This window comes from Marmota marmota, unplaced genomic scaffold (genome assembly GCF_001458135.2).
Source record: "Marmota marmota marmota unplaced genomic scaffold, marMar, whole genome shotgun sequence".
Taxonomy (NCBI): domain Eukaryota; kingdom Metazoa; phylum Chordata; class Mammalia; order Rodentia; family Sciuridae; genus Marmota; species Marmota marmota.
Genome location: NW_025999962.1, coordinates 3,845,437 through 3,871,142, shown reverse-complemented (window position 1 = coordinate 3,871,142; position 25,706 = coordinate 3,845,437). Strand labels below are relative to the sequence as shown.

Genomic DNA, 25,706 nt, shown 5'->3' with positions numbered 1-25,706 from the left:
GCGTCCATGCGAAAGGTAGAGGCTCAGCCTCATTTGACTCCCAGGCAACCCGGCCAGGCTGGGGGGATGAGATGGGCGGCTGGTGTGTGGCAGGGTCGGGACTCCCGCCAGGCCAGCACCTCTGACTCCCGCCCAGTGCCTTCCCAGTGCCACACACCACATGGGGTGCCACTGGCCCTACCTGCTCTTCTGTCCACTTCTCCCGGGCAGCTGGTGCCCAGGACCCCAGTCAGCAGCGAGAGAGGGGCTGGAGTCTGCTCCGCAGAGCCTGCTGCAGAGGGCCGCCCAGCGCCTGACCTCGATAGGCCCCTGGCTGAGTGCAGAGAGATAATCAGCCGCTGGACGGGTGCCCTCCTGGGAGGGGCGCGTCCCTGTCCTCCAGGCTCATCTGCGCGGGCAGGGGACTGGTGTGGTGCCGCAGTTGGTCTCTCCAGCCCATGGACACAGCTGGCAACAGCTTCCCGCCTGATTAAGTCCCCTGCGCCTTGGAGGGACCTGGAGATGGGGCTGCAGCTGCGCCACGTGTTTCTGGGTCTTTCTGGGCAGCCCCCGCCCCCCCCGCGGCAGCAGCCCGGGGCCGCCCACTCTCCCAGCACCCGCCGTCCCTGCTGTCGGCTCTCTATTGCCCACAGATGGGGCCTCCAGGAGGACAGGGATGCTGCCCCTGTGTCCACTCTCTAGAGGAGCGCCTAGGTGAGCCCCCATAAGATGATCTTGAGCCGCAGCACCATCTGGTCAGCTGGGGCGGACAGGCCAGCGTCCATCACCCCATTTTGCCAATAGGAGAAAATGAGGCTCAAAAAATGTCATTTGTCTGACGTCACAGATCAAGCCTCCGCCACCAGGGACCCCTTGCCAGGGCTCACCAGATGTCCAGGGGACCCCGCGAGGAGGGCACAGCCTCCCCCGGAGATTCTGACGCGTGGCACCTCCTCACCGCAGACACCGCCTGAGCTCCCGAAGGGCGTTGATGTCCTCCCCCAAGTCCATGTCCACCCTGAAAATCCAATGTGGCCTTATTTTGAAATGGAGTCTTGGCAGATGTGATTCCTTAAGATGAGGATCAGGATCGGCCTTGAATCCAGTGACGGGGGGGTCCTGATTCGAGGCCACGGGAGGCACAGAGGCGCATGCAGGAAGGGGGGGGTGGAGGGACCGGGTGACACAGCTGCCGACCCAACAGGGGCTGCAGGCGGGAAGGACGCTGCCCGGAGCCCTGGAGGACCAGCCCAGCCCTCGCCTGGACTCTGCCCTCCAGCCATCGTCACAGCAACCCTAGAAAGGACTCCAGCTCCCGCTCGGGCTCCTGACCCGGGGAGAACTCGAACTCCCGTGACAGGAGCCTAGACATGGGGTTTGCTGCTTCAGGGCCACCGGGTCACCTGATGTGACCTACTGGGATCCCACAGCAGCCCTCAGGGGGCAGGTCATTACCCACCTTAGGGGGAGGGGCGGACCTCAGAGAAGTCAGGGGACCCGACAGCGTCCCAGCGGGAAGGGAAGGGTAGTGGGGAGGAGCTGCTGGCTGGGACCAGTCGTCCCCGAGGGCGAGCCTCCCCTTCTCCTTGTGGCCTCCCACCTCTGCCCCTCCTCCGTCGCCTCTGGGGGGATGGCAGCTCTGAGCTGGCCCCACGACCAGGGTTAGGGTCTGGGGGCCTGGGGACAGGTAGGTCAGGCTGTCCCAAGATGCTCAGCCTGGCCGGAAGGGAGACCCAGGGCCACAGTGTGTGACGGGGTTTTGAGGGGTGGACAGGAGCAGGGCCTGGGGTGGTGGGGAGCCGTTAGGGGCTCGACGTGGGGAGAATCCTCTGGAGCTTTAGGAGTCTTGGGGACAGACAGGCGAAGATGGGGACCAAGGTCCAGGGAATGATTCAGTCAAACGGGCCACTGTGCTGACCCCCAAGAGCAATTCACTGCGGCCCTGCTGGCCTAAGTGGACAGGGGACGTCACAGTCCTCGGCAAACTACTTGTTATCCACAAGGAAACGCGGGCAGCAGGAGCCCTGGGACGAGGAACCCGAGCGACACCAAGGGGGAGACTTCTGGGACCAGGCTACGGCAGGTAGGGATGGTCCCTCCCGACCACAAAACCTGCAACACGCTCCAGAATCCAGTTGGGACCAGTGGGCAGGGGCCAGGGGATCTAGAGTGGTCATGGCAGTGGGGACCTCAGGGTCGGACGTCACCCTGCTGTCAGTCAGAAGCCAAGAGGTGGCCTGGGTGGGACTCTCTGGAACCTTCTCTGGGATCCCCAATAAACTGGGGTGCAGGAGAGGCACTTGTCCCTCCCCTCTCTGAGAGGACCCCTCTGTCCCTTTCCTTGCCCCTCGTCAGCACCTGCCTCTGGCTCTGAGCGTGACTGACACCCTCCTCCCTTGACCTCAGGGACTGGGGCGTGAAGGGGCCTCTGTGCTGCCTCCCCCTGTAACAGGACGAAGCAGGGTCCACATTCTCCAGGCCGCTGCCAGTGTCCCCCTCTGCACCCACCGTCCCCCTGAGCCAGGGGGTGGGGCTGTGAGGACGTGCTGGCCGGTGGGCAAGCGGCTCAGGCAGAGTCGGGGGCCTTGCCAGGAGGGCCTGGGGCTCCGTCAGTGGCCAGTTAAAGCTGGGTCTGGGCATGCCAGCTGCCCAGGGACAGATGGGCTGGGGCCTGGGGACACCCAGCCTCACCACTCCAGTCAGCCAGGCGGGGTGCAGCCCGGTGGATCCCAGGTGCCTCTGGGGCCAAGAGATGGCCCAGGACAGCCCAGAACTCCTCAGATCCCCTGATGACCTGGATGTCTCCGAGCTGGGCCCCTCCCTTGGAGCTGAGACCCCGTCCAGGCCTAGGCCGGCTGCGCGGTCCCTCCTAAGTGAACGCCCCCTGGGTTAGAGTCCTCAGGAGGACGGTGGTGCCCTAAAGAGGCTCTGTGAGCTTTGATTCCACGTTCACCTCCGTTTAAGAATCATCGGGCAGAGAGAGCAGGAGCCGGATGGGGGGAGGCAAAGCTAAAGGTCCACCCTGGAGGCCGCGGCTACTCTGCAGAACCGAGGACGCTGGACTGTGCAGACACAGGGGCAGGTGGGAAATGGGATCTGAAACACAAAGGAACTGACCTCAGCAGGTGGAGGGTCAGCGGACTGTCAGCCAGGGAGCAGAGGGTCAGAGCAGCAGGGAGGAGAAAAGGACTGTTCCAGAAGAGATGGCCCAAAACAGCCCCGAACGGGGAAGAACATGGAATCAGGCAGAAGCAACGTCTGAAAAGACTCTCCAAGAATCTTTCAGATTTGATGAAGGCCTCAGGTCAAGATCCAAGAACATGAGGAGCTCCGACCGCACACAGGTGCGTCCTGGAAACTGCCCCAGGACCCCGACCCGGGCCAGGAGCCAGACACCTGCCGAGCGGCAGCTTCAGGGTGGCCGCTGGCCCACTTGACCATTCCCCTCTGACCACGCATAGCAACGCATCCCAGCCGACCCCCCCAATACGCACAAGGATTTGTCAATTAAAAACTTTGAAAATAAAACCAGAAAGTAAAATGATTTCCAACCTAGAATCATGTACCTTATGAAAAAATCCTCCCAAACTAAAAGGAAACAAATATTTTCAGACAGGAAAAAAAAAAAAAAAAAGGGCCCGGGTAATTTACTGCTCGTGGAACTTCTAGAAAGATCCTGCTATAGAAGAAATGGCGCAGGTGGAAGGGACTTCCAAGAATTGTCAGTGTGGGGGATGCAGAGCCAGAGGAGGGGCAGGCCGGAGCAGCCCCCGGGACAAAGGACGCTCCAGGGCATAGAGACTGGTGCTCGACTGATGTCTGCATTTTCTATAAAGTGCTGAAAGTGTCCGTTCAAACTGGACTTCAGTGGGAAACTCAGGCTGTAATCTCCAGGGCAACCACTAACAGGAAATAAAGGTTGTGGAGCCAACGAGCCGGCAGACGCCGAAACGGTAAAGTAAGAAATGTCTAACGTTCTAAAAATAGTCACAGACCAGGAGGGGCAAACAGAAAAGCGGCACTCGTATTGGAAGCCAGAAAGCACCTTGCTCAAGCTTAATTGGCTTTTAAACCCCAGCTGCACGGGGCTTAGGGAGACATCTGACCCGAACCCACTTGAGAGATAAAAATCACAAACTCCGCCAAGAGAGAGGAGGCTTTGCTGCATCCCCCCAGGCCAAGTGGACTTTAAGGCAGAATCGTAAAGAGAGTTATAGAGGGACTCTCTGTCATGATCAATTTTCCATTAGCAAGAAGGCAAACCCACTCTAAATTCAGAGGGAACCAACAGCAACATCTCAAATAAAGCAAAAAACAGAACTCAAGGATGAAGAGACAGGGAGATAAATGCGTCTCTGACTTAGCGACCATAGAATGAGCAGAGGAAAGGTGGTCAGGGGAGAACAGACATGACTAAGAAACCTAACCCCAGTGTGGCGCACGCCCCTGATCCAGGAGGCTCGGGAGGCTGAGGCAGGAGGATTGCAAATTTGAGACCAGCCTCAGCAACTTAGTGAGGCCCTAAGCAACTCAGTGAGACCCTGTCTCTAAATAAAATATTAAAAGGGCTGGGATGTGGCTCCGTGGTTAAGTGTCCCTGGGTTCAATCCCTGGTACAAAACAAACAAACAAACCAAAACCCCCTAACCTAGCAGGTGTATACAGAACGTTATAAAATAACAAGTGAATCTGTATTCTTACCAAGCACATAGGAAACAGAACGCCATCATAGATTATATGTAGACCATAAAGCAAATCTTGACAAATTTTAAGTAATGAAAATCATATCTTCTTTGACCTCAGTGGAATTAAACTAGAAACCAGTAACTACAAGGCGATCAGAACATTCTCACTGTTTCTAAATTTATGAGCTGGACCAGATGTCACATTGGAAATCAGAAAATATTTTGGACTGAGCAATAATAAAAATAAATCATCAAAATATGCAGGAAGCAGTGAAGACAGCTCTTTAAAAAATAGCCTAAAAACCTGTGTTTTAGGTGGGAAAAGAAGTTACCTCAGCATCTATCTCAAGAGACCAACCCCCTATATCCCCAAAACAACAGAGTGAACCCCCTAAAGTAGAAAGATCTAAAAAGAATAAAATTGGAAAAGAAATATAGAATAGTAAAAAAATCAGAAAAGTATATATGATTTTTTTTTTCAAATGCAAAAGAATTGATAACTATCTCGTGTGATTGGTTGAGAAAATAGGAAGCAATAGCAAGAATGAAAAAGAGACGTGTCTGCAGACCTCACCGTGTTGGGGGAGGAGAGTGGGGCATTCTCATGTCCACAAAATTAAATTTAGCTGAATGAGCAGAGGACAGGTGGTCAGGGTGCAGCAGAGGAAAACTGACCTAGAAGATGACAAGCTAGACTAGTCCTGTATCTATTAAAGCACTTGATGTATAATTCAGAAGCTTCCACAAGCTCTCAGGGTCCTGGTGGCCTCGGTGATGGACTCTGCCAAACACTTAGGGAAGAAATGAGAGCGGTGCAGACGGTTTATGCACAGAGTCGGTCAGTGGGAGTACTTTTCTATTTGTTTTAGAGGCAGCATGCAGCCTCAAACATAGAGCTGGTGAGGACCTGCAAAAGAAGAGGACAGACTGCATTTCCAGGTTGGTTCCCAGACACAGCTGCCCCGTCCACATGCTCTTCTCAGGGAGGACTGACACTCTTCTCCCTAGCTGGAGGCTGGAGGAGTCCGATGACCTCCAGAACCAGCATAGAGCTTGCACGAGATGGCGTGTGAGCTGTGGGCTAGACCTAAGAAGGGTTAAAGGGTGCAGGGAGTGCCCCTGGCCCTCCTCCTCTCTCCTACTCTCCTTCCCCCTGGGTGCAGAAGCCCAAGCTGCATGGGGGGCTCCCTGTGGGTGTCACCTGAGAGCCCCTCCAGGGTCCTAGTGCACTGTCAGCACCGACCGCCAGGCCCATAAACCAATGGCCTCCTGTGACTCCAGCTGCAGACTCGAGGTCTCCCAGCCGAGGCCACCGAGAGCTCAGGGCTGGCCCACCCTGCCCAGAGCCACGCGAGATGAGATTAGCGGGCCTTAAGCCAGCAGGTTTCAGAGCGATTTTCAATGTAGCAGTAAATATAAAAGGGAGATTTAAGACCAATTAGAGACCAAAACTGAAATACAGAAATCCTAAATAAAATACTAGCAAACACAACGGAGCTATGTATGCAAAGAACAATTCGTCTTCATTAAGCTGGATTTGCTCTCGGAAGGCAGGATCGATGAGGCCTTGACAATTAATGTAATTCACCCCATTAGTCTATAATAACTAATCATATGCAGATCTCAGTCGATTTAATAATAGCATTTAATGATATTCAACCCAGGCAGGATTTTAAAGACGCTTAGCAGACTAGGAATAGAGGAGATTTCGTAACATGATAAAAGACACTTATGACGCCTCCAGCAAATGTAATAACCAACAAAAGACTGGAGTTGCTCCCCCAGCTCAGGAGCCAGCCAAGGGCACCCACACCACCGCACCTGTTCACGGAAGGTCTCAGCCAAGAGCAGAAGCAGGAAAACGAGGAGGCCCGAGAGGGGGACAAGAAAGAAGCCGGTCTGTGCAACTTAGTGAGTTCTTGCCTCAAAATAGAATTTTAAAAGGGGCAGGGACCTTTGTGGCTTAGTGGTAAAGCACTTGCCCAGCACACAGGAGGCCCAGGTTTCCATCCCCAGTACTGCAAGTTGGAAAGACTTTCTACCTGGTCAGGCACAACACTCCTGGAGTGGGAGGCAGGTGGGTGTAAGGGCGGGAGACGCAGCAGCCTCGTGGAGGAGGGGCTTGTGGCCACCTGAGGACAGGGGGCTCAGAGAGCAGCAGGTGTGGCTAGGTGCAGAGCAGGTGGTAAGGCACCTGCTCTTTGCAGGCACCAACCAAACACTGTGTAAGTGCCGAGTCCTTGGCAGCCCTGAGGGGGTGCGTTACCCCCCTATTTTACATGTAGGTCAACTGAAGCTCAGAAACAAGCCACTCACCCAAAGAGCCAACCCCATGACCTGCGCGCCCAACGGCAGACCATCCCGGGCCGGAGAAGAGACCCAGGAGTGCACAGGGGACAGGCCAGGCACCAGGTCTGCACCCTCCCAAAGCAGGACGCGCCCGGCTGTGCGCGGGCCTCTGCAGCCCAGCTGCGGCCCTCCCGGTGTCCCACACTGCGCCGCACACAGCCCAGGTGACTCGGGCTCCGCGGCTCACGGCTTCTGAGGTGGTCTGGGAGGGAAGGGCGGGGGCCAGCTGTGGGAGGCAGAGAAGGCGCAGCTCTCTGAAGCGCTGGCCAGCGAACCCCATAGGGGGTGCCCGCCCTGAGCCCCCGAAGCCGTGCTGCGGGCACTGTGTGTGGACCCAGAGCGTGCACCTCCAGGGTGGGGACGGGGCCCAGGGTGGGGCCCTGAAGCCACCCGCCTCCCAGCCCCATTGGCTGTGGACCCCAGGGAGCCGGGCAAGGACCCTGTGGACACTGGAAATCCTTGGGGAACCAAGGGCCCACAGGGGGTGTCGGGGCCGAGGGCTGCGGGGCCCCTGGGCCCTTCACAGTAGAGAAGTGGCCACAGCAGGGAAGGGGGAGGGGGGGCCTGGCTCTGCAGAGGGGCCGCACATCTGCAGCTCCTGTCCCCAGATGCTGGCAGCAGGAGCCGCTGCTCTCCTCCATCAGAAGTCCCCTCTCAGGGGCAGAGGGGCCTCAGGCTTCCCCCTGGTGCTCCCACTGGGAGCTGTGCAGCCCTGGGCAAGGCCTCAGCCTCTCTGGGCCTCAGTGACCTCAGCAGGAAAACGGCAGCATACGGTGTGTTCCGCGCAGAAGGGCTGAGAGGACTCCGGGGGCTCACGTGTGGGAGCCGCTGGACGCTGCGCCGGGCACCTGCAGAGACTACAGATGTGTCAGCTGCCGTTGTCACTGCGTGTTACCATCAGGGTGGAGCAGCCGAGGAACAGGGGCAAGGACCAGGACGAGACAGGGCCCTGGGGCAGGGGAATGCTGCTGGGGCCTCAGCATGTCACCCCCGGCCCTCCTGGGGGGCTGGGGACTGGTGCAGAAGGGCCAGGGCTGGGAGAGGCCCGGGGTTGAGGTGTCCTCCACCCACAGGGAGGCTGTGCAGAGCGGCTGACCACAGGGCCCTGGAGGACGGGGCACGTCCTGGCAAGGGCACAGGCCTCGGGCTGGTGTGGGAACCGGGCCCTGGAGCCTGGGTTTCTCCCCGCCCGGGACCACAGTGGACAGTGCTCACATCTGCAGGGCGTGGCAGTGGGGCATGTGGGACGGCGGCCAGGATGACTGTCACCCCCTGGGGGGGCCCGGGATGGACAGGCCTCAGCTCCCGACCTCCCCTGTGTCGCCCGGCTCGGCTGGGAGGGGGTGGAGCGGAGCTGGCTCAGCCGCCTCAGGTCTGATCTGCATTATCATCCTGGACCCCGGGGCCTCTTGACGGAGTGGAAAAAATCCATTAAGGGTTTAAATCAAAGCTCAGGACACAATCAGCTCCTTGTCAGGGCTTCCACGGCGGCTCCGGTGGGGCGGCCTCTGCAGCGAGGCCAGCCGGGCCCTGCCAGCCCCAGGGCCATGGCCATCCTAGCAGCTCACGTGCCTTCACGGAAGCCCCTTCTGGAACTTTCCGCTGCACATTGACCTGGCCTCTCCTGGCTCATCCATACCCCCTCCCCTGGGGCCAGTGACTTTCAAAGTCCAGCCCGACATGTTAGTCTTCTGACCGCTCCCCGAGGGCTCTGGGCCCCGACCCCAGCCCTGGTGGGGGAACCTGGGGGAACCTGGGGCCGGAAGCCAGCTCTGCCCCGCCCAGCAGGTCCCTGGCCCCCTGAGCCTAGTGTCCTCGTCTGCAGGCTGACACGAAAGGGCTGTGAAGATGGCAGGGTGGTGGCAGAAGTGCCACCACTGAGGCCACTCCTGGGCCTCCCCTGGCTTCCCCCGGCCCTCCCTGGCCCGTCCTGGTCATGCCTGGGGCCCTTGCAGGGGGCTTCCCCGTCCCCGTCTGGCTGAGCAACAGGCCTGACCAGGACGCCTTTTGGGGAGCCCCCAGCTCCCCGGAACTTCTCCATGGTGGCTTGGGCCCGTGGGGCTGCCCGCGACACTGACTTCCTGCCTCAGCAGCAGGCGCTGGCCAGGGCAGAACCGTGTCTGGCGCCCAGCACGGAGGGCTGTCCTGAGGGCTGGCTGCTGAGGGGTGGCGTCCACACGCTCCAACCCAGCCGTGGGCATGTCCTTGAGCCCTTGCTGGCCCCCGGCCAGGGCCCGGCTGGGAATCTCTGTCCGGCCTCGGCTCCCTTGGGCCTCGCCTGCCCCTCCGCCCGGCCTGCCCTCTTGCCCGTCCACATTCCTCCTGGGCTTAAAGAGTCTTTCCAATTCCTCCTCCTCCAGGAGCCCCCTCCCCAGTCACCTCCAACCCTGGCCTCTGACGGCTTCAGCCGCCAACTTGAGCACCCGGCTCTGAGAGTGGCCAGCGGGCCACGCAGTCCTGGGGGCAGGAGCAGGTGAGAGCCACACTGGGCTCTCCCTAGGTCACCGGGGGCCGCCGGAGGTTCCCGGGGTCGCCCCGAGCTGGGGAGCAGGATTGGGAGCTGTCTCAGTCCAGCCCTGAAGGCTCCCTGCCCAGGCCCTTCCCGGCCCTGACCCCCCCGCAGCCCCTCCAGCTGGTGGGCAGGGCGTGGAGGGAGAGGCGCCCCGAGGCCCTGGTTCCCGGGCCTCAGGCTGGCCTGTGGGCAGAGTGGGAAGCCCCTGGCCTCTGCTCTGATCCTGTTGGTGGTGGCCTCTCTGAGGGGTCAGGTGTGAAGCTGGGAGGACCCTGCTGGAGCCCGGGGAGGGCCAGGACCCGGGTCTGAGGAAGAGCCAGGAGGTCCTAGTGGCTGGATCCTGGTTGGAGGCAGGGATGAGGCAGGGGTGGAGGGAGAGCCATGAGATGAGGGAGGGGCCCAGGGGGAGTGCTTGGGCCTGATAGGCTTGGTGCATGATGGGACTGTCCCCAGTGGATGGAGGCTGCCCAAACATCCCGAGGTGGCCTGTGACATACTTGGGATTTCTAATGGCTCGGACTCTCCTGGGATCAGAGGCCCAAGCCACCCGGGCGGGGTTGGGCGAGGTAGTTCCGGCGTTGGGTTTGCACGTGTGCACGCGTGTGGCATGAGGAGCCCTGCGAGCTGCAGCTGTAGGCAGGGCAGTGATGACTGTAGCGAGGGCTCGTGGGGTCGTCCTCCACTGGGGGGGGCCCTGGCCTGGGGGAGAGGCCTGGGCAGGGTCCCCAGGAGGGGCTCAGCTTCCTGCCCCGTGGACGGTGGGGGACCCTGGTGCTGAGGAGGGGAAGTCCCCTGCCACGGTGCAGAGCCCCAGAGGGCACAGAGCCTCCACTCCGAGGTGGCTGGTCAGCCCGTGGGTCCCCAAGGATCTCCTGTACCTGTGGCTCTGACCTGGCCTCTGCCAGGGCCCTCCTGCCCTTGGCCTTGGGGATCAGGTGTGGTGGGATTGGGGGCCCGGGCCTCTGTGTGTGCCATGGGGCCATCAGTCCCAGCTAAGCCTCTGGCCAAGTGAGGAGGCTGAAGAGGGAGGCTCTGCCTGCTGCCTCCACGGTCCACAGGATGAGCCTCCCAGGGAACAGTGTGGAACGGAGACGCCTGGGGGCACCGTGCTGAGCCCACTCCCCCTGCGGTCCAGCGGCTGGCGTGGGTCTGGGCTGGGCCACCTCGTGTCAGGAAGAAGTGGGAGGCGGGACGCGTCAGGAGGAGCCCAGGACCTCGCCTCTGCCCCCCGCCACAGCCTCAGCCCTCCTCTCAGGCACCCCCAGGGGCCTGCTGCAGGGATCGGGCTGTCCTGGTGCCCGCAGTGCTGGCCCTGGACGTCCCTGGAGTTGGAGCCCAGCTGTGCGGGAGGACGGGGTGGGGTGACCGCGTGGGCCTTGGCTGCCCTGAGCCCGGAACTTCCAGCGGACAGGGCTGCCTCCATAGGAGCAGCCTGCGGGGTGGGTGGCGCCCCAGCCACGGAGGCCTTGACAGTGAGGTGCCACTGGTGCTCGGGCGCAGGTGGCAAGGGCCAGCCAGGGCTGGATCCCGCCAGGGGTGAGTGGGAGGCTGGGCAGGAGCAGCCCAGACAGGACCCAGGGCGTTGGGGTCTTAGTCCTGGACGGTGAGCCGAGGAGGGGGCAGCGAGGGGGTCGGGCAGCCGGTACCTGGGGAAGTTCCCCGCACCCCGGGGTGTTTGCCTGAGGAGCCTGCCCAGCCCAGGGGAAGGGAGAGGGGAGGCGGGGGAGGCCAGAGGGCAGGGAGTCCAGCCGCGCCCCTCCCTCTGCTGCCTGCAGCCCCCAGGGCCAGGCCGCCATGTGGACATGGCCATGACCGGCTGATCTGCCCACGTCATGGGAAAGGCTCTGGGTTGAAGCAGAGCATTAAGGTGGAATTAAGCAGCCAATCCCTCCCTCAGCGGATTAGCCGCCGGGAGCATAATGATCTCCATTAATGCCGGCCTCCCTCAGGCCTGCGCCTCCCTCCAGCGCCCTCCCTCGCAGCAGAGGCGGGTGGCAAGGGCCAGCCAGGGCTGGATCCCGCCAGGGGTGAGTGGGAGGCTGGGCAGGAGCAGCCCAGACAGGACCCAGGGCGTTGGGGTCTTAGTCCTGGACGGTGAGCCGAGGAGGGGGCAGCGAGGGGGTCGGGCAGCCGGTACCTGGGGAAGTTCCCCGCACCCCGGGGTGTTTGCCTGAGGAGCCTGCCCAGCCCAGGGGAAGGGAGAGGGGAGGCGGGGGAGGCCAGAGGGCAGGGAGTCCAGCCGCGCCCCTCCCTCTGCTGCCTGCAGCCCCCAGGGCCAGGCCGCCATGTGGACATGGCCATGCCCGGCTGCTCTGCCCACGTCATGGGAAAGGCTCTGGGTTGAAGCAGAGCATTAAGGTGGAATTAAGCAGCCAATCCCTCCCTCAGCGGATTAGCCGCCGGGAGCATAATGATCTCCATTAATGCCGGCCTCCCTCAGGCCTGCGCCTCCCTCCAGCGCCCTCCCTCGCAGCAGAGGCGGGTGGCAAGGACCTTAATCAAATCAACCCATCACATCTGAGTGCTGAGGGCCTGACCTCGGAGCCGCAGCCAATGGGAGAGGCCAGAGGGGATGGCCAGGCGCCCTCTCTCTGGGGACGGACATCCACATGGATGAAGGATGCAGGAATTCCAGCGCAGCCGTGCTCAGCCCTCCCTGCAGCTGTCTCCCAGTCACAGGGTCACCTCGGGGCCCACACCACAGCTCCTGGTGGCAGGAAGATTATTTACATTTTTAGGTGAGTAGGAGCTATGGCTCAGAGAGGTTGTGTGGCTTCCTGAAGGTCACACAGCACATTGGGAGTCAGCTGTAAGGCTGAGTTTTGATGACCTTTGGCCAAACTTCTCCTTCCTCTGTGCTCTGCTTGTTCTCAGGGGAGCAGGGTAGTTGAGAGTGGGTGCTGGAAGGAAGGAAAGGCCAGAAAAGGGGGCAGGAGGAAGTGGCAGGCATCTCCCTCGGACACCTCTGCCCCAGTAGGGGACATCCAGCCCCAGGTCTGGCCGAGCAGGAGTCTCAGGTGCTGGCCCTGCCCTCTCCATGCACCATGTCACTGGCTTTCTCTCTGGACTCTGGTGGGTCCTCCAGGGGCCGGCGACGGGCGAGAGCCCAGGAAGCGGAGCGAGCAGTGGACAGTAAGATGTGGAAGATGCGGGGTTAACGACGAGGGTGGAGGGACAGTGAGGCACCTGCAAGATGGAGGGAAACTGTGGAGACGAGGGACCCTGGGGCACAGAGCAGAACGCCCTACGGTCAGAGGTGGGCCCAGGGACGGAGAGCAGGACAGATGCCGCCATCGGGGAGTGGCCGGCTGGAGAGCGCAGAGGCCATGGGGAAGGGCAGCCGTGGATAGGAAATAATGACCCAAGGAACCCGAGCTGACAAGAGGCACAGGCCCAGGTCAGGGCACGGGGAGCAGGCGGGTGGGGGGGGGCCCCATGCCTGGTGACATCCAGGACAAGCACAGCGGGAGGAGACCCTGAGAGCTCTCGGAGGGGCAAGGCCAGCGGGGACAAAGGACGAGACTCAGGAGAGTCCACGCTCCCAAGGCCTGGGGCAGCCAAGCTCAGAGGAGGAGGTTCTGCACCAGCGGACGGTCCACAGCATGAGGGCCAAACAGGGCTGCTCCAGACAAGGGGAGCCGCGGGTGTGCCCTGCCCCAGCCAAACACTGGGCCCAGGTGCATGCCCAACCCAGCCCAGCTGAGTGCCCACCTGAGCCCAGGCTACGTGTGCACCTCGGTCCAGGTGAACGCACACCTGAGCCCAGCTTATATGCACATCTGGGCCCAGCCTGCATGACCCCCTGAGCCCAGGCTACATGACCACCTGAGCCTAGCTGTGTGCACACCTGAGCCCAGGCTACACACACACCTGAGCCCAGGCTGCACGCGCACAGCACTCCTGTAGTCAGGGGCCAGAAGCAGAGGTGGATGGACAGGGGCTGGGAGGCCGTGCAGGGCTGCAGCCCACCCACTGAGGGCCAGGCCCTGCCCAGGCACTGTGGTCACAGCTGCGGGCAGGAATGGGGAGAAAAAGCAGGACTGCGTCTGGGGGGGGTCAGAACCACAGGGCGGGCCCGGCCTGCGGACGGTGACTTCGAAGCTCAAGGTGAAGGAGCCGACCCTCCTGACCAGGGAATGGCCTGCATCTGGTGGGGGTGGGGCAGCGGCTGGCCTGAGGGATTGAGAGGGGCCGGGAGGCCACTCAGGACACAGGGGCCAGGTGGGGCTTGGGGAGGGAGGTGGTGCCGGGTGGACACCCAGACCCAGGCCGCCGGTGCTCTGGGGGCCAGGCAGACCTGTTCAGAGGTGTCCAGGGGGGCTGTTGGCCTGGGGGAGACACAGCAGAGGGGCAGAGGCTGGACGGCTGGGCCAGGAGAGTGGCCGTGGCCTGTTAGAAATCATGGAGTCAGTTAGGGCCATTAAGGGGGTGGGGGGAGTAGGGGGAGTGGGGGGAGCCCAGCCTGGAATCTCAGAGCCGAGCCCCAGATGGCGCAGAGGCGCAGGACAGAGGTGCCCGTGTAGTATCTGGAGTTACAAAGAGAGCGACAAGATCAAGGGCAAGGGGAGCGCAGCCATTGGTGGGAGAGCCAGGGCGCCTGGTGTCCCCTGCTCACAGATTTGCACACGTGTTAAACTCCAGTGCAAATGGGGCTTCCTGGGGGGGGGGCGGGGAGGAGCTGAGGCCCCCGCTGGGCGTCACCCCTCCAGAAGGAGCCGCCAACCTGCAGGGGGTGGAGTCAGCGGCTGGCTGGCAGTGCCAGGGCTCAGGGCGGCGACCTGGAGGTGGGCAGAAGCAGGGCGGTCGGGAGGTGGAGCCGGGAAAACTCAGGTGTCAATTGACAGACCTGGGAAGGAACAGGGGGATCGTCCAGGGGTGGGTGGGGGACCAGGGCCACATGAAGTCCAGAGCGGAGGCGAGAGGGCCAGGAGGTGGGGCGAGAGAGGGCCGTGAGGTCTGCTCCACGCCACGCCCCACACTGGGCGTCCACAGGGACGGTCATTGCTCCTGCCAACCAGCCTGCCCAACTGTGCAGGTGGCAGGGCGAGGCTCGGGCTCACCTGGGGTTGGTGGGCACCCAGGGCGGAGCTGGGGTTGGAAGCCGTTTGCCGCCGTCCCTCAGCACCCTCTGCTGCCCCTCTAGGGGGACCGGGCATCCCCACCCTGCAGGTGGCACCAGTAAAGGGGGGGTGCAAGCCCAGCTCCAGCCAGGGCTCTGGTCCAGCACCAGCTGTGTCCAGGGACCCCAAGTTCAGTTCGATGATTAATATGTTAAAACCTCATTGGGGACTGCCCACAGCGGAGCGTGCACCGGTCAGTCTGCAGGGGCTGCTGCCCATCCCCCGGCCCTGCCACCACTTGCGGCAAGAAGAACTGAAACAGTCTCTTTAGGTACCACCTGGCGCCCGGGGGACAGGCCCTGGCCTATGGCCTCCTAAGCGGCTCCTCCACCCGAGACCCAGTTGGGTTCCTGATGCTCCACACTCCCCCCGCCCCCCCTGAAAGGGGGGTGCTTCACAGAGACGCCAGGAAACCCAGCACGTTGGGGGCCCTGGGGGCGCTCTGACACCTCACCCTGGGCCACACCCTGCCTCAGGGTCTCACTTCAGTCTCGGGTCCTCCCACCCATCTGGCTCCCGAGCCCAGGCCTTGGCTCCTGCTGTCCCCTCTCCCTGGAACGCTGGTCCCCCAACGCCCCTGGCCAGTGTCACAAGGTCTCGGCCTGGACGTCACCCCCAGAGCTAGGCCCTTCCTCGCTCCCCAGCCTTCATTATGAGATTGTTCTTTCTGGCAGTGTCCTCTACTCCTGGGACGTCCAGCTCCTCTGGCCAGGCCCTGTGCTGGCCATAGGAACCAGAGGGGAATGAGACCCAGGCCCTGCCCCAGAGGAGCCAGCAGACTGAGGACAGAGGGCAGAGGCCTTGACCTGGGAGTCCAGCCAAGTGCAGGGTCTCGAGGCCCACCCCTCCTGTCCCGTGCCTGGAGGGGAGTCAGAGGTCAGCAGGAAGGCACAGGAGACAGAGCCCCAGGCCCAGCCGAGGGGTGCACACCACCCAGGGAAGCCGGGGAGGACAGTGTCCTGTGGGCAGCGCTCGGCGCTGTGAACGCCGGGAAAAGGCGGCTAGACCTGACCACGGGGGCGGGGCAGTGGGCCAGCTTCTAAAGTGCCCAGAAGGGACGCTGCATGATGGGTCCTGGTCACTTAGGGGGTGACGGGCAGGGACAGGTGGAGAGCAGCTGGGAGGCCTGCCCCAGGACCCCAGCTCCCAGATGGCAGGTGGTCAGCTCTCCCAGCGATGGCCAGCCTGGGACTGGCCCGCCCCAGGCTTGTGATGCTGGCAGGGGTCCAGGTTGGCTTGGATCCCGGCACCCCACCCCGGCACCCCACCCCGGCACCCATGGGCTGTAGGTCTTGGGAAGCCACCTCCGGTTTCCGGGTACAGAAGGGTGGGTCTCATGACATCCCCAACTGGGGCTGCCCGAGGAGGTGGTGATTGTGACTGAGCCCCGGGTGGGGGCCCTGGGAGGGCCGAGGTGGGCTCCGGGGACAGGAAAAGGCCAGAATTGGGTTAGGGCTGCATGGGGCAGGGCATGGGAGACTGAGCAGCTGGGGAGAGACCGTGGGGGCCACCACGTGGGCGCGGCACTGGAGTCTTCAACCTCACAATAGAGACACAGGCAGCAAAGGGGAGGCGCATAGGTGCAGCCGCCCGGTCAGGGCCACTCGGCACATTTATTGGCCCCCGTGGACAGTGAGGTGACGCTCTGCACAGCTGTGCTCCAGAGCGATCAACTCATGGTGTGATGGATATGCCAGTTCTGGGGCACAGAGAGGTGAAGCAGCCCTCACAAGTCACACAGCCAGGCTGTGCACATCCACAGCACCCTCGCAGCCACTGGGCTGCATCTTCTGGGACAGCCTGGGGGCCACCGGGACCAACACAGCTCATCTGCCCCCCCCGTGCCAGGCGGGGCTGCACCTCTTCACTATTATATGGCTTCTAGCAACTGCCTATGACACAGCACAGAATTTCTCAGTTTGCAAAGCACCTTGCTGAACCCTACGACCCGTAGATTCTCATCAGAGAGAATTACTAGGCCTGTCTTCCAGGGGAGGCCCAGGGACCTGCCCAGCTCATACAGTGAGCAGTGGCCACCAGCCTCTGGGACAGCTGGCCGGTCGGCTGCCCCACCTGCCCAGTTTGGCAGCTGTCCCCTGAGCCTGTTCCCGGGCCCTCTCCCTCTCGCCTGCTGCCCACCCCATCAACTCCTTGGCGTGGGCGTCCTGGAGCTGCTTACAGAAGGGCCCTTGAGGCCCTGGAGCCTGGTCCTTCCCCGGGCCCCATGGCTGCCCAGCGCTGTCCTGAAGACGAGTCCCACTCTGCAGCCCCCTGCCCTCTGCATCCCGCTGGACGGCCCCTCCTTGGTGCCTCAGCTCCGCTGGCCTCAGCCCTGCCCACCCACAGGGCTGCCACAGCCCTGGGATCCTTGCTTCTGGGTGGTGACCTCGCAACATGGAGAGTCCGGAAGGTGCAGAGGGACCCCACTGAGGTGGCTCCATGCTCCGTGCTCCCCTCCCAGGAGCAGCGGTGGCGGGAGGCAGTGGGAGGCACCGAGGACCCTAATTGTCCTCCAGTCCTCCTGGCTGGCGAAGCCGCCTCCGCAGCGGGCCGGGGGGGGGGGGGGGAGCTAATTGGCGGGCGGCGTGGAGCTGGAGAGGAGCCCGCGGCCTGCGGTGACTGATCTTGGAGAGATCAGAGGCTGGAGCCGAGCTCCGAGCTCTGGACGAGTTCTGCGCGCCCACCGCAGGCCGGGGAGGCAGGAAGGAGTCCCTGACGCCTGTGCTCCTCCCGGGAGGGGACGGGAGCTGGGCCCTGAGGGTGTGGTTGCTAGTCCAGCAGTGGCCCTGAAGTAGGGTGCATAAACACGACGTCACGGAACCAGAAGGTCCACAGCCTCTCACTGGTGGCCCCGTCTCCTCTCACAAGAGGCTCGGTCCACGAGGCCAGGCCGGTGACAAGTGGGGCCACTGTGGTCATGTCCTCCCCCTGACTTTACCAGAGGACGGGGAAGGAGCCGAAACTCCTCTTCTCCAAGGCACAGGACGAGGCTGGGAGGGACAGAGATGCTGAAGGGACACTTGGGGGCAGGAGGGAAGGGTCTCCGGCACAGGGAACAGCAAATGTGAAGGCCTCAGAGTGGGACAGACCTGGTCTGAGGATCAAGTGACTTGGTCAGCACTGTCCACGCCTGGGCCTGCCTGGGCCCGAGGCCTGAAGGTCTAATGCCTCGGGCAGCCTCTGATACCGACCCCTGGAGAGTCCTGGACTCCGAGGGTCTGTCCACCCCTCCAGGCCACCACACAGGCTCACCCAGCCCTGGTCACACAGGGGCCCAGTGTCCACGAGAGGCTGCTCCTCGGGTACTCGCAGCAGAGCCCCTATGGGGGGTCCCCAGCCACCAGCCGAGTAGCCAGCCAGGCCCTTCCTCCCTCAGGGTCTCATGCAGAGAGGGGATGGCCACATGCAGCAGCCCAGGAGGAAGTGGCCTGCCAGGGCTGCCACAGCTGGAGAAGGGACCCCTGTGTCCAGGGCCCCACTGGTCATCTGCTCACCACAGGCCTGGACTCGGCCTGGTCAACTAGAGCCCCTGCTGGTCTGTGGGGAGAAGGGACAGCTGGCGCTGCTAGGGAGGGAAGGCCATAAGGCCCGGAGTCCCACTCCTCAAGGACCTGAGGGCCAGTGGGGGGCGGGCCCTGCACGGTCACGGCCCCTGGGGAGAGTCCTGCCTGTGTGATCACAGACAAGGGCCGGGTTGGTGGCCAGGCCAGTAGACGTCCAGGCCCAGCATTGCCACCATCACAGGTGGCTTGGTGCGTGGCCCTGGCTCCCTGAGCCTCAGGGTCCTCTAGAGAATGAGGGCCAGGTCCTGCTGATGGGCCCCCCAGGCCCTGAGCCACGAGGCCTCTGGAGGCAACACGGGGAGGGCAGCGGCCGAGCCCCGAGCCTCGGGGACACCAGGCGTGTGAGGTCAAGAGGTCCTTCCTGCCACCAAGTGGAGGGGATTAGAGGAGGCGACGGCGGGAGCGGGCCTCTGCAGCCGGGCAGCGGGGAAGGGCTCTCGTGTACATTGTGGAGAGAGGAAGAGGAGACACTCCACTCACTAAGACAGAAAACATCCAACACTTCTGTAAGGAGACGCGAGCTTCCGTCCCGGCCACCAGGCTGCGGGGGAAGAAGGTGAGGAGGGAGGACAGGCGGCGGGGCGGGTGCTGGGACGCTCAAGGGAGACGACCTGGAAGACCCCAGGGAGTTCCCCAAGAGACCCGTCCAACCCCACCGGCTGGTGGCACCTGTCATCTGTCCCAGGTCCCTGGTGTGGCCGGGCCAGGGCCGAGCTCAGGGAATGGGGGTTGGGAAGGCAGCCCTGGCCAGCTGCTCTTCTCCAGCTGGGGGCCGGGGTTTGGTGGGAGGTCTGATGGCCCCTTGGGTCAGGTGGTTCTCCTAGAAGAGACGGGCTCGGCCAGGGTCTGCCCAACTCCCCAGTAGGAGTTCCAGAGGTCCTCCCCCTCCCCCCAGAAGAGCCCACAGGAGAGGGGTCACTTCAAACTGCAGAAAGGAATCTCGAAGCCCACGAGGCCCGGAGTCCACTCCTCGAGGCCCAAGGTCAAGGGCTTTGTCTGAGTCGTTCTGAGCACAGGCCCCGGTCAGGCCTCCCCTGGGCTGCCGTGAAGTGGGGCGCCAGTGCCCAGGGCTGGGGCTCAGCGGAGGCTCCCGAGCCCCGCCCAGCACTGCTCCGAGAACCTGCTGTCTTTGCAGTGACCCAGGGACAGGTGCTGCCGTCACCCCAAGTAAGGACTGGGGAACTGAGGCACACAGAGGCGAGTGACTGCCGGGGACCTCTGACTGAGGGCGGCAGGGCAGGCGTCTACTTGCAGGCCACCTGGTTCCAGGCCTGGCTCCTTGTGGGCAGAGTGGAGCTTAGTGTGGCCCCTCTGCAGTGGCAGGGACAGCGGCAGGAAGAGGCCAGGCCCCTCATCCCGGGGTCCGCAGGACAATCGCTAAGATGGCTCCTCCCCAGCCGGCTTCCTTTCTGAGCTAGGGAGGATGTTGGGGGGCCTGGACCTCTGAGTGACTGCAGCGGGGACCGCTGGGGCCTGGCACCCTGGGCGGCCACCACAGCAGCTCCGTGTCCCCGGGGCCCTCCTGGCCAAGTGTGCTGGGCCTTCTGTGCGCACAGCCTGCAGGGGGGACCCCTGAGGTCACCGGGTCTCTCTAGACCATGTGAGTGTGGCCTGTGGGGGCCACCCTCCCTCTCCTTGCTCCCTCCCCTCTCTGGGCCCGGGACCCTCCCTTGCTGTCTCCCCCTGGCTCGGAACCCCAGCGCCTACCCTTACACTGGCCGTCCCGTCCCTCCCTCCGCATGGCCCAGGCAGGCCTCATCGACCTGCTTCACAGGTGCATAGGCTGAGGCTGAAGGGGGCACCCGGGGCCCAGCTCCAGGACGCAGGCGCCATTCTGCACGTGGATCCCTTCCCTGTGGTGTGCACTCTGCCCGGTCTCCAGTTCTCTGGAGACAGGAACATTTAACCAGGAAACGCCAACCTGTCCCCTGCAGGGTTTGCGACAGCTGGTATTTAAACACTTCCTAGCCCAGGGCGCTGGGGCCGCAGATTCCTCATTTTGCGAATTGACAAGAAGGGGAGTATTTGTGAGTGACCTTTCGAGTGGCGGCCTCTCTGCCGGCTGCTGGCTGGGTAATTCTCCAGAGCTGCTGTGGCCAGAGGCTCCAGCTATGAATTATTGAAGAGCAGGACACTGTGACTCACTAATGAGATCAGAGGCTCCTGTTACCACTTCATTTGGAGCTAGTGCCGGGCGAGTGTGTTGGGGCCCGAGGGAGCCGCCCGACAGGGTCCCAAGCCACCCACCGTCTTGTCCAGGCCCAGAGAGGGACAGCAGGGGCAGGGCAGGGCAGCCAGCTACCTGGGGCACAGACCTTCTGCCTCTGGCCTGAGCCTGGGCTGTGCCCTTCCATGCCCCCTGCCCTCTCCTCTGCTCCATGCTCAGCAGCTGCCTCCTGGAGAAGACACTGCTGCCCCCTCGCCGGGCTCCCACTCTCCGTTCCTCTTCTTGGACCTCTACGCTGGGAGGCCGGCAGTGACTCAGGTGCTGACGTCCCCTCTGGACTCCACTTGACTGTTTCCCTGACACCCATCTGTGACCCCAGGTGTGGCTGCTCATTGTTGAAGAAACCTCTACTCCCGTCCCCCACCCCCCAGGGGGAGCTGGCCCAGGGCTGTCCTCACCTGGCCTGCAGGGGGACAGGCAGGTGACTAAAATCAGAGGGAGGCCGTGGGCATAAAGGGGAGACAGGGTGCCCCTCCTCTGCCCTCCCTCCACCCTGGGACTGCAGCACCCCCTGGAGTCGGCTCCACCTGTGGGCCTGGGACTGCGCCCTGCAGGCTGTGGGGACAGGTGACAATAGCCAAGGGACGTGAGCAGACAGACCCCCAGCTCACAGGACATGGCCTTTTCTTTCCTGCTGCTATCTGCAGAGGGCAGGCCCCACACCTGTCCACAGCCTGGAGCCCAGGGCGGTCGCAGCAGCTGAGCTCAGCGAAACCCCAGCCAAACCCAAGAAGGAGCAGGAAACACGCATGTCGGCTGCTGTGAGCCGCGGAGCTTAGGACACGCTCATCACGCGGCACTTACAGTAGGAGCTGGCCAGGGCAGGAGCTGGCCACGTAGGGACACGGAGGAGGCCCCCTTCTCCTCAGTGGGCAGTGGACCTGGTGACCTGGCTGAACGGTGACCCCCGTCAGGGCTTCCCTGGGGCAGACTCACCCTCAGCCCCACAGCTGGGCCAGCGAGCTGGTGGGACCCAGCACCCACCAGAGGGGCCTCTGCGGCCAGGGGTATCTGGCCGCCTCTGCAGGGGCTGCACACACAGCAGGGATTTGGGGACAGGCCGGGGACTCCATGGTGGCCACTCGTTGGCACTAGGGTATTTGTGCTTTTGCTCAAGGTCGAGTGTTTGCAGACTGGTTGGACTCGAGCACCGAGCCCGGCTCTGAGCAGCGCTTGATAAATCTACTGCTATTTCAGGCACACGCCTCGGTTTCCAGGCCTCTGCATCCCGTGGCCTCTCCACGGGGTGGGGAAGCAGCCACCACCTCCCACTCCCTCCGCTTTCCTGGTGGCTGCAGCGGCTGTGCCGGGCTGGGGGCTCTGTGGGTCTGGGGGGCCTCTCGTCCAAGGCACCCAGGGATGAGGTGGTGTCCACACGTCCACACTGAGTGGGAACCAAACCAGCCAGAGCCGAGCTGGTGTCCCCAGGTGAAGCCAGCACCCAATGACCGATGGCTATGGCCACCTGGCTCTGCCCTCAGCAGGCTGTCCCCATTGTGAGAGGTGACCCCAGGGCTGTGGACCCAAATCTGTCTGCCTTGGCTTCAGCCGGGAGCAGAGGCTGCTTCCATGGACATTGTCCCCACCATCCGACGCGGATGGGCTCGTGGTGCCCACGTAAGGATCGCCACAGGTTGTGTGACCCCGCGTGTGCGTCCAGCAGCATTGCTGTGGGCCTACCAGGCACCAGGCTCCAGGCTGGGATGTAATGGACCTGGAGGCTCCCAGTGTGATCAGGAGAAGACCAGACCTTGATGAACAGTGTCCCCTGCCCCAGACGCCACCCTGTACTGAGTGGCGCTGTTACCCCTCCAGCAGCCAGTGGCAAGGGAGAGAGCCTCACCCCATTTTATAGACAAGAAGACCGAAGTCCAGAGGCCTGAGAGCTGTGCTCAGGTCTGGGGTGCTGGCCTCGGGAGCGTGCCCAGCTGGAATTCCATGCCAACCTCAGGTCACATGCAAAGGTGGTAGAAGTACTGGGTGTTGCTTAGGACACTTGGGGGGGTTCTAAAGACACATGGGGGAGGGAGCAGGGAGAGGGAACCAGCCCTGGGGTGGGATGTGACTTGGAGTGGAGAGCAGGGGTCAGGTGTGGCCCCTGCTCAGGGGCCTTGGCTACTCTTTGCAAGTACCACGTGCACAGTCCCAGGCCCCATGTGGCTGCCCAGGGTTCTTCCACTGGCCACTGTGAGCGCTTTCCTCCTGGGTCTGGGCTCCCCGTTGGAGCCACACCTCTGGACCAAACGTCCCCAGTAGCCCTTCTCACCTACTGCTCTGACCTGGCTCTGACCTGGCCAGCCCCACTGCAGGAGCTGGCGGAGCCACGTGCCAGCTCAGCCTCAGGCGGAGACAAACGTCCCACCTCGTCCCACGCCCCTCGTGACTCCTCTCCCAGGAGCCGGGCAAGGCTGTTCAAACCCCTCCGGCCCACAGCACCTGACCCTCTGATGAGGGGACACTCCTTAGTCCACCAGCTCTCTGACCCTCAGGTGAGGGTGACCCCGGCACCCGGCACAGAAAGCCCCGAGGCAGAAAGCCACACTTGCTGGCCCCCGTGAGCCCGAGGGGTCAGGTGGGCCCAGCTCCAAGTTCCCTCACGCCAGCCCGGCTCCGCGGGCCCGAAGCCACCCCAGTAGAAACCAGCCCCTTTATACACCTCGGCGTCTGATACGGAATTCGGGACCTGGAGACCCACGGGGAGGCCGAGTCCACCCACCTAAGCCTGTCCCTGGGACGGCCCCTGCCCACCGCCAGCAGGCAGGACTGCTCTGGGTGTCTCTCCTGCCCCCACCGCGTCCCCAGAGCAGGGAGGGGACCCCTTCTCGTGCCGAAGGCCCCAGGCTCCTCTCACACCCGACGCCTCCTCTGAAACTTTCCCACCTGGCTCCTCAGACCCGCTAACGGGGGCAGCAAATAGGGAGGCGGCAGGACGCTGACGTCTGGGTGGTAGCTGAGATTGTGGAGAGACAGAAGGGCAAGCTGTCCCCACCGACTGGGGCACGGAGAGAGGCAGTAAGTGGCGCCGGGACCCCCTTCCAGAGCGGCTGGATGCCTGAACCGGGACCCCCAGGGCCCAGAGAGGATGCAGGCCACCACAGAAAGTTGCTCCTGCCTCCCGGGAGCCCCTTCCCCACCCCCAGGCCACAGCCGCCCTCGTCCCCAAGGGAGCCGTCCCTTACCTGTGGGGAGGCTGGTCACTGTCCAGCAGCCGGGTGAGGCTGGCCTGGGGGAGCTGCTCTGGGCGTCCTGGGGCCTGTGCTCGGGAGCAGCCCCCGGCCACGCTCCACTCCCGCCGCTCGTCCCAGGTTGGAGCTCTATGTGCGTGAGCCTGTGGGGATGGGGGGCCTCCAAGAGCCGGGGTCAAATATTCCTGGCTGCCACCTGCCACCAGCCCATCCCAGGGGCCAGCTGCCTGGGAGGGGGGCGCGGTGGCCGGGCCGGGGCCGCAGGCATCTGCGGGAGTGTCGCCGCGGCAGCCCGGGCTCTCAGGCTCCTGCCGGAGGCTCTCAGGCTGAGGCGAGCGGTTTATTTTTAGAGCCCGGCCCTTCCCCAGACGCCAGGATCCCAGCTGAGATTTCCAGCGGCTCAAACTAGCCCATTCCCGGGCTGAGTCGTCCCTCACTGAGAACGCTCTGGGAGAGGGAGAGCGAGGCCCTGCAAGGACGTGGTCCTCGGAGCTACCCGGGAAGTGTGGGGCCTGGCGGGGTCTCCAAGACCCCGCCCTCCTGCAGCAGCCAGACCCGGGTCGGGCCTGGGCACGGTGAGCCCCTCCTTGGCTTGCTCGGCTTCCTCATCTGGAAGGACAGAAGGACAGAAGGGCCAGAGCAGGGCTGGGACCCGAGGCTGAGCTGGAGGAGGAGGGGCCGCTGTCCACTCTGTGTTCCCCGCAGCCTGGAGCATGGTCCTCGCTCCATGGTCACCCATAGAAGGCTCTTGACAAATGCTCAGCTAGTCAGGGGACAAGTCTGTCCCCTCAGATACACTAGCTTTAGTCTCCTAATAACCCGCGAGGCCAGGGGAACCCACCATTGACGGGCGGGGAGTCCGAGGTCTGGAAGGGTGAGGGGACTGCCAGGACCCCGGGGGAGTCAGGACAGTGCAGGGCTCCCAGGGGACACCCACCCCCGGTGCTCCTCTCACCCCCACGCCCTGCCTGGGCAGACGGGTCCTCTCCTCCGCCCCTGGCATTGCTCACAGACCCCTGACACGCAGCTGCGCCGGCCCCACTCATCCCCGCTGGCCTCCATGGGCTGCCCTCCCTGGGCCAGGCCCTCCGCACACCCCTCTGCCTCCCAGGGTGTTCTCTGGTGCACCAGGGGCTCCACCCTGGCTCAGGCCACCCTGCCTGGGGGCCTGCATTTCTCTCAAGCCTCTGCATCTTGCTGGCCCCGCGGGACACCCAGTAGCGACCCCCCTCCCACTGCCAGCCGAGGGCCTGCTGAATGACCAGAGGAGGCCCGGTGCGCGCCAGCCCTCTTGGTCGCTTTGACCCAGCCTTAGGGAAGGCGCTGACCGAGCCTGGGAGCAGGGTGGCCGGACCGCAAGCTGTCTCAGCGTGGAAGCTGTGGGCCAGGCTGCCCCTGCCGGAAACTGAACCCGAGCCTGGGGTGGAATGTCCCCCGCCCACTGCCCCTCTGGACAGATGCTCGCCCCAGAGCCTGGGAGGCCACCCTCCTCCCTCCTCTGTCTGGCAAGACACTGGGGAACCTCCCAGGCCAACGCCCTCCTCTGCACGGCGGGGGCACAGGTTGGCCCAGGGGGCTGGGCTTGGGGACTTGCCCCTCTCCCTCCTCGGGAGCAGGCAGCTGCCTGGATCTTGTGGTGCGTTGTGGGGTCAGCTCCTCCCCTCCACTGGGTCTCCTCTGGCCTCTGGGTGCTGCCTGGAAGCAGGGCCCCCCACCAGCCCTTACTCCTCCGCAGGACGGCCCCCCGCAGGCCAGCTGGCGGCCCGTTCGGCCAGTCCTGCAGAAGTGCCTGGTGGGGGGCCCTGTCCCTCTCTACCTCCCTCTGGAGCTGCCAGGCCCCCTGCCAAGCCCCTCCTCAGGAGGTCAGCCGCCCGTTGGCTCCACACTGACCCCAGGGCCCTGGGCCAGGAGAACACACGACCCCGGTGCCTTGGGACATCCCGGGCACCTAGTGGATGGTGGGTGGTGAGCCGAGGCTCTTCCTGGGCGGGCTCAAGGCCCCTCCTTCCAGGTTCAGTGCTGTACCCCTGATGCTCCTGCCCACGCTGCCCTCCCACGGGGCCCTGCCCAGTGAGCCCGGGGCCAA

The 25,706-nt window shown here is 63.4% G+C and overlaps 1 protein-coding gene across 2 annotated transcripts in view; it reads right to left on the bottom strand.

The window, feature by feature from the left end:
* The window catches only part of Shisal1 (shisa like 1), a 100,935-nt gene extending 77,001 nt beyond the window's left edge, over positions 1 to 23,934 (bottom strand). The window contains exon 1 of one of the 2 annotated variants that reach the window (XM_015501811.2): positions 23,615 to 23,934. The gene's annotated coding sequence lies outside the window, so the exon portion shown is untranslated. Of the gene's footprint in view, positions 1 to 181; positions 297 to 23,614 lie in introns of those variants that run through there. The other variant, XM_048803008.1, reaches the window with a different exon arrangement.
* Between the last annotated feature and the right edge of the window lie 1,772 nt (positions 23,935 to 25,706).